Genomic DNA, 14,212 nt, shown 5'->3' on the forward strand with positions numbered 1-14,212 from the left:
CTAAACTGACATCAGTATTAGAGATTCTCCGCAGCTGACGATAATTTAAGCACTTATTTCTATCCAACTTGCCAGTCACCATGATGGCTTATTACCGCCGCTTGAAAACTGAGTCGATTGAGTCACGTACCCTACGGCAGAACTCAGGTCCCGTATTCTCGTCGATTGAAGAGGCTTCCCTTCTCCTAAACGATTTATTTTGTTTATTACACATTATTGTCCTCTTCTGTCTTATATAAATCCTTCCAATATCGCAATACTATTCATAAATAACGTACAAATAGATATTAATCATCCATATTCAATAGTAAATCGCTAAAGGAGGTGTCAGGAAGCAGCCTTAACCGATGAGAATACGAGCCAAGGTCATTTGGCATACAGATGATGACACACAAGTCTCTTACTCACCAGTGCATGACAACAAGTTGTTTGCAGTATATTCTTGCTGTTGCCACACGATTTGATTCCCCCTGGGAGAGCGCCCTAACACTGAAGGAGTTAATGAATGGTATAGCACAATCAGCGAATCGACAACTCTCTCATAAGCTGAGTACAGTTTTGAGATAGCGACAGTATAACAAATTCTTTACTCGGATTGAAGGGACTAATGAGGATGTTCGTTTTTTATTTCATTCCAGCTACCGCCAGACACTTTAATATTGTTTACGATGATTGAAGGTGATGAATATTCAATGTGCTGATACTCCTCTCAGTTTTCCTGTAGTTGTTATTTTTCATTGTAATTATTTCAGATAACTTCAAGACGAAACTACCAGCAAAAGAAGTAAATAACCCCGGTGAGAAAGTAGCCTAGTGAAGAATGTTTTCAAATAGTAGACCTTTAGGCGGGTATTTATTAAAGCTCTTAAGTCCTTAGGGTGACTTGTAAATCCTTATGAGTGCCCCTAAACACAGAATAAATCTCAAGAGCTACAGTATTTATAAAAACACGTTAGCGCTGTGACTTCCCACATCTCGGGATCCAGTTAGGAGTGGTGGGGAGCTGTCACAAGGACTTAAAAGTTTCTTACAAGCGATAGAGGAGGCAAGATGGCCGACCAACAACAAATCCGAATTCGTCGCCCACGACATTTTCGTCTTCGTAGACAAATGTGATATGTAGAATAATGGCACACACACACACACACACACACACACACACACACACACACACACACACACACACACACACACACACACACACACACACACAATATCCAGGTGGTCTACAATCATGAGGCAATGGTGTTAAATTCCTTGAGAATACCATGTATTTAGTTTCCAACACTCCTCATCCAAAGGCAGCAGCTAAATGGCGTCCACACACCCGATGAAGTCAGCAGAGGTATAAGTGGGTATATCTTACATACTCTTTTGATCTCAGGTAAACCTCAGTGTTGTCTGGACAACATAATTATTACTGAACAACACAGGTTTTTCCGTCATAATTGTCTAGGTACTCTATAGCACCTGCTAATGATATATATTTCTTTAAAATCTGGTAATCATTTTTGTTACTAGTTAGATTTTCTGATGGAAATTTTTATGATGCCAGTGTATGGCATTGATTGTTACTGGGCACTGAGTTAATACTTGAGATAAAACAGTTACTCTCAGTGATGAAGGCAAAAAACCGCCTAGTCCAAGGTAACATGTTCGCGTAATGATAACACTTCAGATATAGCTATGATTACCTGGCTTCAACACAACAATCATGGATGCATGTACTGTTGCAGATGCTGAAGTAATAACTTCAGGACGCAATTATTGGGCTAAGAATGATTAAAAAGGATATATCAGCACGAGTCCACCTTCAGCAATTACGGAGCTACAATTACTGTATGCCTTATGTGTGAAAAGTTTATCATAATATATCCACAGACTTACAAGTAACTGTATCTCCGTTACAGTTTAGAATTGGACTCATGTTGATATATCCTTTTCATCAAAATCTTCCCAAGCATTTTCTGAAGTCGTTACCTAAGTTGTGAGGCACTGTAAATATGTGCTTTCATTCATACATTCATAAACATACACTGATGTCTCTCAGTCTACCTCTCTATTCATCTCTCTCTCTCTCTCTAGTTACAGACAATGTATTTTCACTATAGATATATTAGTAGCTTTCAAAAATCATATAACGTCACAGACGCCTTCTTTGTACCACTGCTCCAGCATGGTGACTATTATTTCTTGGCCGCCATCTCCATGTGGGTACTGTACAGTGCTGCCATCTGATAGAGTTGTCAACTGTGAATAGCAATATTTCTTTTAATCAAATCCGATCAGTCTAGTCTCAGTTTTAGCAATGGTTTGTGTCATGAATACTTATTTTTAGGACTGCGCCGCATACATACATAAATACATACATAATGGTGATGTTCCTGTCTCTCTTCCCTCCACCACCTCTGATATTCTAAACTACCTGCATAACGGATGTGTACTCCTAAGACAGAGGCTTTTTGCACCTCACTGACCAGTATGTTGCGGACAAAACACAGTATTTTTTGCTTGTTAAGAATATCTTTTATGGAGTCTCTTAGTGTTTCCGTCTGAAGGGTCATTAGCAATTCTTCCTCACATAATGCCACTCAGGGAACCGTGTGGCTAGTCACACCTGCAGTAAACATCCGGACTGAGTAGCCTAGCTCCAAGTTCCCGTTTATAAGAAGCAAAGTGGGATTGGTTAATGGCTGGATAGAAAAAAAAAAAAAAAAATGTTTGTGCTGCAGATGACTAGTACAGATAAAATACAAGTGAACATCTACCTGGCATGTCGAAAAAAACAAGCAAGGGGAAGCATCAAAATAGAAGTTGAGAAGACTTCTCGTGGAAGAAGATTGTTGATGCATTTTTTTCCCCGATAGCCGAGTAACCTCTACAAAAATCTGAAAATGATGCAACCTTTCAGTGTTATAGGAACTAGAGTAATGAATGTTTCGGCAAGAGAGATGACGGATATGATAACATCAGAGTAACCGTTGTAATGACGTAGCCAATAGTGGCCAAAAGGAATTCTCAGTTCGGAGTAAAATAGAGTATACAGTAAAGAACATTCATGTGAAGGGCAACCACTCCCTTTCAGAGGGATTGCACCACAATCGCAGTTTTAGAGCCACATCTGCACCACAATGCACAATTTTAGCTGTCTTGGACCCGCACTTGCACCAGACCAGCAAGACATTGTCTGCATCTGTACCACACCCACAACACATGGAACCACATCCGCACCACATCCACAACAAATGGAACCAAACCCGCACCACATCCACAACACATGGAACCACACGCACAGCACTCCCACAACACATGGAACCACACCCGCACCACACCCGCAACACATGGAACCACACCCGCACCACACCCGCAACACATGGAACCACACCCGCACCACACCCGCAACACATGGAACCACACCCGCAACACATTGAACCACACCCGCACCACACCCGCAACACATGGAACCACACCCACACCACACCAGCAGAACAGAATGGCACAGTTTGCTTTTCAGTCACATATCCACATACTAGACTGCTGGACTTTAACTAATCAAGATCATGCATAGACAGTATACTTAACATCATCATACATGCTTCTGAATTAGAGTGTGACATAGAAAGGACAAACTTAAACAGGAAACGATTGCAATGAGTTTATTGCAATATGGTTATGTAATCTTTTTTAGGCTTTCATTTAGCAATTTGACATGCTTGTGGAAGTTCGCAACCCATGCTGATATAGCTTTTTTGACTTGCATTTCTACTTTTCTTTATCCTTAGCATTTAAGTTTGAATTCAAGAATAAAATATCGACACAGGATTGCTTGAGGCTTTTCGTCCTAACTGACACTACGTGTCCAGTTACACTAAAATTTCTTTCACTAAGTGCACTGGTAGCCATCATACACAGAACATTACATGCAGTCCCAGAAAATGCCAAGAGTTGGAACTCGTGTTCTGGAGAACAGGAATGGAACACGTTTGAATATAAAATTTCTGATACACTTTTAATTGACTGACGTGTACTCAGAATCATCAGGGAAGTCATCGTATTCATAAGCAGCCATGCAGATGCGTTTAGGAGGGGGTAAGTAATTTGGTGCATAATGTTGCTTAATCTTCACAGGGGCTCTGACTGTTGGGAAAGGTGATGGATTTGGCATCTCACATAGTCAAGGACAAGCTGCCTGTCTGTTGATGAGAGGACTCTCATATCTTTCTATTTGGGGAACACTGCAGTCCCACAGACCTTATGCGATATTCTCCTTGTCATGCTGCGATTCCCTAAATTGTAAGGTACAATGACTAAAATGTATTCCATTTCTAAATGCGAAAATTATCTAGACCATCACTCACTCTGGCGTACTGCTGTACGAACACAGTTCTACTGTTTCTAACACACAGGACAACATAAACATTCCGTACTGGACATTACTATGAGGGTAGACATTATTATTCGTGATATTTTGGCAAAATTCATACCGCCAAGCATTTAGTGATAAAATTTTGCATTACACTTCCCGTTAAAAACACACAGCTAATGCATGATTCTCGTGTAAATCACCAACAAATGAATGTGAGTTTCACCACAAACATATCAGAATCAGAGCTTGTAGTATAAAGAATTGAAATTACGAATATTTCTTGGAGAATGGAATAAAGTATGGGCGGAGAAAGAGCATGACGATATAACCATTGAGATACCAGTGAAAGCCTGCCATAAATCGTGGATATTCTAGATGTAAAATGACGTGTTAATAATATTGAAATACACAGTATTAATGTCAATGAGGAATTAAATTTTCAGACACTACTGTTATAGGTAAACACTAGTGCTCGTGGGCCCTTCGGGCCCCTTGCACTTGCTCCTGCAGAGGGCTCTTGCGCTGCTATAATATATTTCAGCTATAGCTGTGGGGAAAAAAATCTACGGAGATCCTATGCTGGGCTTCGGGAGCGGCGTTTTTTGGTCAAAATGTGATCGCTCATTAAATTTAATAAACGTTTTTCAATCGTGATGGGACCAAGTTTTTTCACATCAGTGAATTTTATGGGATGTTTGTGCCAATTTTGGAGAGATTTGAAATGTGTAGTTACGGCTGCCCATAATATACACCCACACACACACACCCATCCACACCCACACCCACACCCACACACACACACACACACACACACACACACAAACACACGCATAGACACACGGCTACTGCTATAGTATATTAGGCAAGTGCTCGTGGGCCCTCTGGGCCCCTCGCACTTGCTCCTACATAGGGCTTTCGCGTTTATGTCCTGTTCTAGTGTAACGTTGTCACTTGGATTTTTTGTAGCTAACCAATTAATCGTCTTATTTGCAGCTTCGGGAATGGAACCCAGCTTGTCTGAACGGAAGTCGAAGAACACACACAGACACACTGCTACTGGTATAGTTTATTTTACAGTAGTTCTACCTCAGGGCAAAAAATTCTACGAAGATCCTCTGCCAGGCTCCGAGAGCATCGTTTTTTTGGTCAAAATGTGATCGCTTATTAAATATAGTAAAAGTTTTTCAATTGTGATGGGACCAAGATTTTTTTTACATCAGCGATTGTTTTGCTACGTTTCTGCCAATTCTGGTGCGATTTGAATGTGTAGTTTCGCCTGCCCAAAACACACACATGCACACACATACACGCACACACACACACACACACACACACACACACACACACACACACACACGGCCACTGCTATAGTATATTAGATATGTTCATTTTGTAACCTGATTATGGGAAGCTATGCAGCAAAACATGGTCTCTCCCTCTCAGGAAAGAATCTGAATTAATACAGGCAGTTCAGTGTGACAGTCGTAATACAAGAGAAAGCGGGCGGTAGTACCGAGGTGGATGATAAGCTGGTGGCAGGGAGAACTGGAGCTTCCGTTTCACCAGCCTTCAAGACCTTTTTCTGACCATCTCCCTTTGCTGAACATTTTCAGTGTTTTCATTAACACAGAGAGTAGGCCAGCATACTCTCCTAAACCTCTACCTCCAGCTCACTACACCACACTACATGCACTTTAGATATCACACCTTTTTCCACCCTCCATTATTTTCATGAATGGAGGACACCTGCATTCTGGTGTATAAATATTTATTTTATTTTAATTTTTTCTTTCCTCTGTTCATCTCGAAGGAAAAATAAAGTGGACCACTGCCTACGGAAAGTCTTTATCCCATTTTGTTACCCACTGAACACTAAGAATTGGTATCCGGATGTCCACAAGCGTTTATTCGTCGTATTGTGGGAGTATGTTTGGTTGATTTCCCTGTCGGTAACTTTTATGTGTACATATATTATTCTATGTGTAAAATACTGTCCGACCATGGTGGGTTATATGCCAACACTTATTCGTTCTAAAATTCGCATCCTCGTCTCCTTCTCTCCTCCGCACCCTCGCTACCTGCACGCTTTATTTTTAAGGTGCTTTCCTTGTCAGTTAAACTGAGTGCAGGAAGATGCCGGGGGTGAGATATGTTTAGCTATTGACTTAGACAGGAAGCGGAGTTACTTTACGGTAAACAAAATATTTTTAATATGCATGAGAAAATCTACACCAGCGATGAAAAGGTACTATTGGTTGAACAGTATACTTTTTCTTCGTTTATTTTATGGTTTACAAGCTTTATACAACATTATCTGAACTGCTAAAAACACACCTAAAATAATAAAATATGGCACAGGTGGGTTTCACGGCTGTATATCAACGCATGACATTAATGGCGTTACGATAGTAGCTGCAATAAAGCAGACGCTTTATAGGGAACTTTCTTTAGGACTCTGATCATAACATTCATGATAGTAACTATACTCGTAGGCTGGATGTGAAGAAGACCAGGGGCTGATCCAGCATGGAGTAAAATGAGAGCAGGGATAAACAAAGAAAAGCAGCAACTGGCAAACTTGCTTTTCCGTATTGTTTGTTGTCTTAGCTGTCTTTTTTTTATTTTTTTTTTATGGCATCCTGAATTGAGCATTACCAGAGCTCCAAATGAGGAAGTAAAAAACTGTCGACTCCTCTACCTCCGCCACAGAAGACTTACGTATCGAGTCTGGTTGGCATTCTTTATAAAGGCACTGCAAGTGGAGCTATGACCAAAGACCAGTAGGCTAGGAAAAACCTCACTTCCGTCAATACAACTATCCATGTCACATTGGAACCTCTGACAACATCATCATCTTCACTGCCATAGCGCCTTCTTCTTTATTCTGTCCTTGTTACAAAGAGACGGTTTTATCCCTCTAAAGACTTTCGAATGTTTGTGGATTTATGTTGACAGGTAAATCGGTAGATACATATACATATAGAGGGATATATATTGCGGATTGTTCCAGTCATTACCACGGGACTCTCATAAGCTGAAGAAATCGTCTGGAAGCAGTAGCAATGAACTGAAAACAACGTCCTCGATATGAAGTGGTTGATGCTTTAGTCATCATGGCAGAGTTCTCAGTGTCACTTAGCCCAGTAAGATGCCATGGCCTGGGGGGAAACAGCGGGGTTCGGCCATCATTGTACATTACTGTCCATTACTTAACATTGCACAGTGTTAACGTCGTATTTTATGTAAAGTATTGGCAGTCATATTACTAAAGGGGCCAACGTTTTAGTCCTTTATTTGTGTGTGTGTGTGTGTGTGTGTGTGTGTGTGTGTGTGTGTGTGTGTGTGTGTGTGTTTCTTTCTGTAATATGACACCAGTCCTCCACATCTGACTTCCTCTCCATTAGTTGACAACGCTCAACAAAATCTTGAAATGAATTGGAACAACATTTTCTATCCACGCCTAACACTATCCTCCTTCCAATCCTGACAACGTTCCTTCAAAATCAGTCTCTTTTCCTCCATATCCTGACATCTGTGATAACTCTGGTGTAGTTCTCCATCTTCCGACATCATCTAAAAATCATACCTCATTCCGCCGCATCTTTACATCATACCCAACATCACTTTCTCTCCCCTCCTGACCTCACCCACAAACCACATCTTCACCTCTATAACAATTACATATCTTCCATAAATGGCTGTCAGAAATGATAGGCTTGCTTACACCTTTGCACAGTTTTAATGATATGGGTCATATAACTATTGCTGTTACACACACACACACACACACACACACACACACACACACACACACACACACACACACACATTAGCCTTGTGCCAGTGTTAGGCTCTCAGTGCAGTAGCGTGCCAACAGTCGTAATGGCAGCGTCAGCAGTCACCACCACCATCACCACCACCACCACACCGTCATCTACGCTCACAGGCAGAATCGCTCTCGTCACAAGTAACCTTGTATGCACTTTATCATGTACAGGAGCTTGACTTCCTCTGCTGAATGAAGGGTTTGTTAATATGTTTTTGCTTTTTTTTTTTTTTCCCAAGGCACTGGACAGGGATGCCTTCTTGTGGTGGCACCGATATACAATAATCTGTTTGCTAAACTGCCTGGTTACACAAACGGCCCTCAGCTATTTCCATATCCCCCGAAATTAGGGTGGTGGACTGTGTGAGAAGGACAACTTCAGCATTCAGTGCACCAAGTTCACGTTATAGTTAACCTGGGACTACGAGGACTACTACTGCTAGTGCTGCAGCCTCAAGATGATTATTGTTAATATGGGAGAGCGTCCCTGTGGTGATGGAAAGTGGAGGTTATATCTGACTCCACCATGTCGAAAAGTCTCCTAAACCACATAGGAGGGTCTATAAGCAGAGAAAATTGTCACGGGGTTTTTAAAGAGTATGTACAATATTAAAGGATAATTAATTCAATAATACTGAGAGCAGGGACAATGAATTGTCTTGTGAAAATTAAGCAATGATTACTTTATCCCGGCTTGCTTCACCGATTCTCTAAGGACGAGAATTTATAAACTTTCTCAACAGTACACAGCAGAGACCATTCCTCACAATTGCTGTTTGTTAGTACTGTTAGCCTCTGGAGAAAGTGACTTCACCCCTGACAATCAATAACTAATGCTATTAATGATAACTGATTCTTGCTGGTGCATGAACTCCTGGTTGGCACAACGGATTTTAAGCTTAAAAAAGGACTGGCCTAAGTACCAGTTATGAATAGCAAAGCGTTTATGGAAACTAGGAGCTATAAGTGAAATAAGCTTAATATGGAAAATAAAACACGAGTTTACATTAAATTAAGCTCGAGAAAAAGAACTGTCAAATTAATTGATTACAAAGAAATAAATTTACGTTACATTTCAAAATGAATTCAAAATAAGGAGATCACACTCACTCGGTCACTCAAAAGCTAACTCTTAAGCCTAGGAAAATATGAAAAGAAAATACTGGTCAGAAAAGTGGATAAAGCGGATGACTGGGCGTCGTTACTGAAAGGACACTGCACACGCTAAGTCTCTCGCCAATCACGCTAGGTGGGAATATGGCGGCGGTGGGAACTGCGTCGTAGGAATGACACTGCCACACACACTACCTGCTTCCGCTGCGTACAAATCTTGACTGACTTCAAATAGTGGGAAAGAGACGAGTGTCCAGCCGCATTGCTAACAGCTAGAATGAGCGAAACACGCCCATAATAAATCGCTCAGTGAAAGTGCTAATGTCTCGCACAAAGATGATCACTTATGAAATGGTGAAATATGTCCTGAAAAAACACTCCCGATCGGGTGAATACATAGCGGTTTAACTGAGCGATAAATACTGGAATTCCACTAGAATTCGCGGTTTCCCACCAAAGTTAATGTCACGAGCTGATTCATGACATTACGCCCCATGAAAATAAAATAAAAAAATTTTCTACAGAAAAAAAAATTCAATATACATACATATAAATCCTAACTCAGTCACACAAGATTCACACTGTGGTGTGTGTGTGCTATCCTGTTACAGGAGAAAGTCACAGTCGCCAGTGAGCGAAAAAACCTCATATTTACATTAATAGAAGCAAGCTTGAGGGAAAAACTCCGTGATGACGGTGAAATCTCCTGTACTCAGGTCAAACTGAGCAAAAAGTTCGCTACATTTACATTAACAACTAATTGTTATGTAGCGTAATGTATGTAATACACGGTGTAGGTGTGACAGTTGTGGTGTAACTGTACCTACATGTAAAATTACATAATGCAAATCAATAGTAAATGATGACAACGAGGCAGAAGAGAAGAGGCGGCAGCATGCGTCAGGGACGATCGGCTGTTCTGCATGGCAATGCTGCACTCGCCAGCTGCACCTGTGAAAACAATCAAGGTGGAGGATCAAAAGTGTCATTTCTCTCTCTCTGTCTAGCAATCAGTACTTATGTTACAAAAAGTACACTATTTACATTATTAACCAGGAAATGTAGTCAAGGCGTTTCTGCAGGACATCAAACAATGACCCAGTTTACTGGTTAACCCTATACCTTATTAGCAAAAAGACTGGGTGTTTGTGCAGGACATCAAACGCTGCAATTTCCTAAATTAACCAGGGAACGTGGTCATGAGCGAAAAGACTGGGCGTCTGTGCAGGACATCAAATGCTGCGATTCGCTAATGGAACCCAGTTTACTGGTTAAACCCTATACCTAATTAGCGAAAAGACTGGGAGTTTGTGCAGGACATCAAACGCTGCAATTCGCTAAATTAACCAGGGAATGTGGTCATGAGCAAAAAGACTGGGCGTCTGTGCAGGACATCAAACGCTGTGATTCACTTATGGAACCTGGTTTACTGGTTAAACCCTATACCTAATTAGTGAAAAGACTGGGCGTTTGTGCAGGACATCAAATGCTGCAATTCGTTAAATTAACCAGGGAGAGGGGTCATGAGACAAATGACTGGGGATCTGTGCAGGACATCAAACGCTGCGATTCGCTAATGGAACCTGGTTTACTGGTTAACTAACTCTAAGCTTACGATTAATGACAGGAAGCTGAGAATCGCCACGCAATCTCAGGCAGGTCACGTTTTAACACCCACCGTGAGTGTGAACATTCATGTGGACATTGTGCATTCTCCAGGAATCCCCAGAGAGGCCCAAAGCTCGAGACGCTCCACAAGGCAATTGATACACAGCCCCGGACTGTCTCTGCAGGGTTCCCAAACTTCCCACTCAACCTATGATACACATGTATGTACAGGCCCTGGACATACTGTGTCCTGTAGGGCCAATGGGCGAGACGTCAGCAATTACTGGTACACTTTTAACTGGGAACCAGGCTGGTCCTTGGATTACTCAAATCTCTGAGGACGCCTATCTTACGGAACCCAGCATACAACAGTTGCCCATGTTAGTCAGCAGTTAGCAGGCGAGACATCAGGTCTGCACCTACGTTACCACTTCTCTTGATGTATCTCACAACAAGGTTAAACTGCTGTAAATACAGTGTCCAGTGTGTCAATTTTGCATTAGCCGTCTTGGTCGTGCTGAGACTAGTAAGTGGCATATGATCAGTTTCCAGAGTGAATGGTGCTACGTATAAATAATAGTAATATTTCATAGCACCATCAACCACGGCCAAGAGTTCCTTCTCAACAGTACTGTAATTCCTCTCAGTGGGTTTTAGCTTACGGCTGTGGTATGCCACTGGGAAGATTCCACCTTCTGATTCCTGCATCAATACGGCACCTACTCCATCTTGTGAAGCATCAGTGCGCAGTATGAAAGGTTTGTTGGGATCAGGCAACTGCAAGATAGGCTCCTTGCACAACATGTTCTTAAGGGCAGTAAAAGATCTCTCTTGTGCTTCTCCTCATTCAATGGTGTTTGGAGCATATTTCCGTTGCACCTCGTACAACGGTTGGGCAATGAGAGCAAAGTTGGGGATAAAACTCCTATAATACCCCACTAGGCCAGGGAATGCCCTAACCTGTGTCTTGGTCACGGGTCTTGGGGCTTCTCTAACCTTTCTGATCTTGTCACCTTGACACCTGCAGTGATTGTTGCCAACAATATGTCCGAGGAACTCCACCTCACTGTAAGCAGTCTTACATTTGCTAGGCTTCAGAGTCATGTTGAAACTCTGGAGTCTACTGAAGACAATTTCCAAGAATCTGAGGTGCTCCTCCAATGTGGCGGAATGAACGAGGACATCATCAACCAACATCTCTACTCCTACAATACCATGGAGCACTTGTCTCATGGCATGATTGAATACTGCTGGGGAATTGGTAAGTCCAAATAGGAGGACTTGATACAACCCCCTAGGAGTAGCAAAGGCACTGAACTGACGGTTCTCGGGGTGAAGGGGAATCTGGAAGAATCCCTTCGCCAAATCGAGCTTCACGAAATATCGTGACCCTACCAGCTTGGAGAAGATGGCAATGTGGTCACCCATTGGCTTGGCATCCACTTTGGTGATTGCATTGAGCTTCCTATAGTCGCCACAAATCCTGACACCACCATCTTTCTTGCGAACTACTACCATTGGACTGCAGTAAGGAGATGAGGACTTTTCAATAATACCTGCAATCTCCATGTCAGGAATTTCGTTGTCTACTGCACCCAGTAGTCACATGGGAATCGGATATGGCTTAACCTTTACTGGAGTATCACTGGTCAACTCAATCTTGTGACAATCAACCTTTGCAAGTCTAGGTTGGTCAGAGAAGACATCAGCATACTGACAGAGCAGTGACCTTATGGCATTATGATCACCTAATGCTAAGTCAGCGTTAAGTAAAACATCTCTGACAGTCTCTTCCTGACGGGACTGAGCGGTTAAGGGCTCGTCATCATGGTCATCAGCTAGGATCACCGCGGCTGCCCCGGTTTCTTCCAGTGGCTGGTCACTATCATCAGCTACTCGTAGGCCAGTCTCCTCGGGGTCTGACTCATGATAAGCCTTCAACATGTTAATGTGGAACCTTTTGCAAAGATTCCCCATCTGAATTATGTAGTTGAGGTCTGAAATGCACTCTACTACATCAAATGGACCCTTCCACTGTGCCAACAACTTGTTCTGGGCAGTGGGGAGTAAAACCAGGCACTTATCGCCTGGACTAAACTTCCGAAGTTTTGCCTTCTTATCATAATAGGCTTTCTGAACTTTGCGCGCCTTGATCAATTCTTCCTTAGCTAACTTGCACGTCGAATGGAGGCGGTCAGCTAGATCAAGGACGTAGGTGTAGGTGGTCTGGACTTCAGGGTCAGGTTCTTCATTGTCCCACAACTCGTGAAGGCCTTGAAGTGGTCCACGGACCGACCTTCCATACACCAGTTCAAAGGGTGAGAACTTCAAGGAGTGCTGTGGGGCTTCTCGATAAGCAAACAGAAGAGGAGCAATGAACTCCGGCCATTCCTTTGGCTGTTCGGTGGCCATGCGCTTTAACATCTTCTTGAGAGTCCCATTGAACCTCTCACACAATCCGTTACACATGGGATGATAAGGCATAGTTCGCAGGCCTCGGATGGACAACAACCTAAATGCTTCATTCATCATTGCAGAGGTGAACTGCGAACCCCGGTCGCTTAAGACCTCTTTGGGGATACCTACTCGACAAAACACTTCGATCAATGCCTCAGCAACAGTGACGGCCCCTATATTCTTAAGGGCCATGGCTTCAGGCCACCGTGTGCTGAAATCAACAATAGTGAGGATATACCTTGATCCATCACTTGCCCTATGAGAGATTGGCCCAACAACGTCAACTGCTACTCTCTCGAACGGTTCAGAGATTATAGGCATTGGTTTCAATGGCGCAGGACGGACACGTCCCCGGTCAGTGGTGTGGTGACACACATTGCAGGAATGCACAAGCCTTTTTATTTCCTGTCCCATTCCTGGTCAGAAAAAGTCAGCATGGATGCGGTCAGAGGTTTTCTTTTGGCCCATGTGACCTCCCATGACTGAACAATGACCCAATTCAAACACTGCCCGGTGATACTTTGTGGGTACAACGAACTGCAGTCGAACCTCACACTGGGGTGTTTGTGACTCACGGTATACCCGTCCTTGCTTGCGAAGGAACCTGGTTTGACCTCCCCATGAATACTTAATCACTTTACCCTCCAGCTTCTTACGCACTGAGGCAAGTGTCGGGTCAGACTGTTGTTCTTGGACCACGTCTTGACTACGAATCAAATCTTGCGGTGTTGCGATGGTCAACGGGGTGACACGATTCAGAGCCCTGGTCATGGCTCGTGTTACTGCAACAGCCGAAGTCTTAGTAGCAACATCTATGGCACAACTGTTTTTGACGCCCGGTA

The 14,212-nt window shown here is 42.7% G+C and overlaps 1 protein-coding gene across 1 annotated transcript in view; it reads left to right on the forward strand.

Annotated features, from left to right (window-relative positions):
• The window catches only part of LOC145394490 (uncharacterized), a 442,434-nt gene that overhangs the window by 325,020 nt on the left and 103,202 nt on the right, over positions 1-14,212 (forward strand). The gene's annotated exons all lie outside the window — the stretch shown is intronic.

This window comes from Coenobita brevimanus, chromosome 27 (genome assembly GCF_032717465.1).
Source record: "Coenobita brevimanus isolate Jiangsu-jjx chromosome 27, ASM3271746v2, whole genome shotgun sequence".
NCBI lineage: Eukaryota > Metazoa > Arthropoda > Malacostraca > Decapoda > Coenobitidae > Coenobita > Coenobita brevimanus.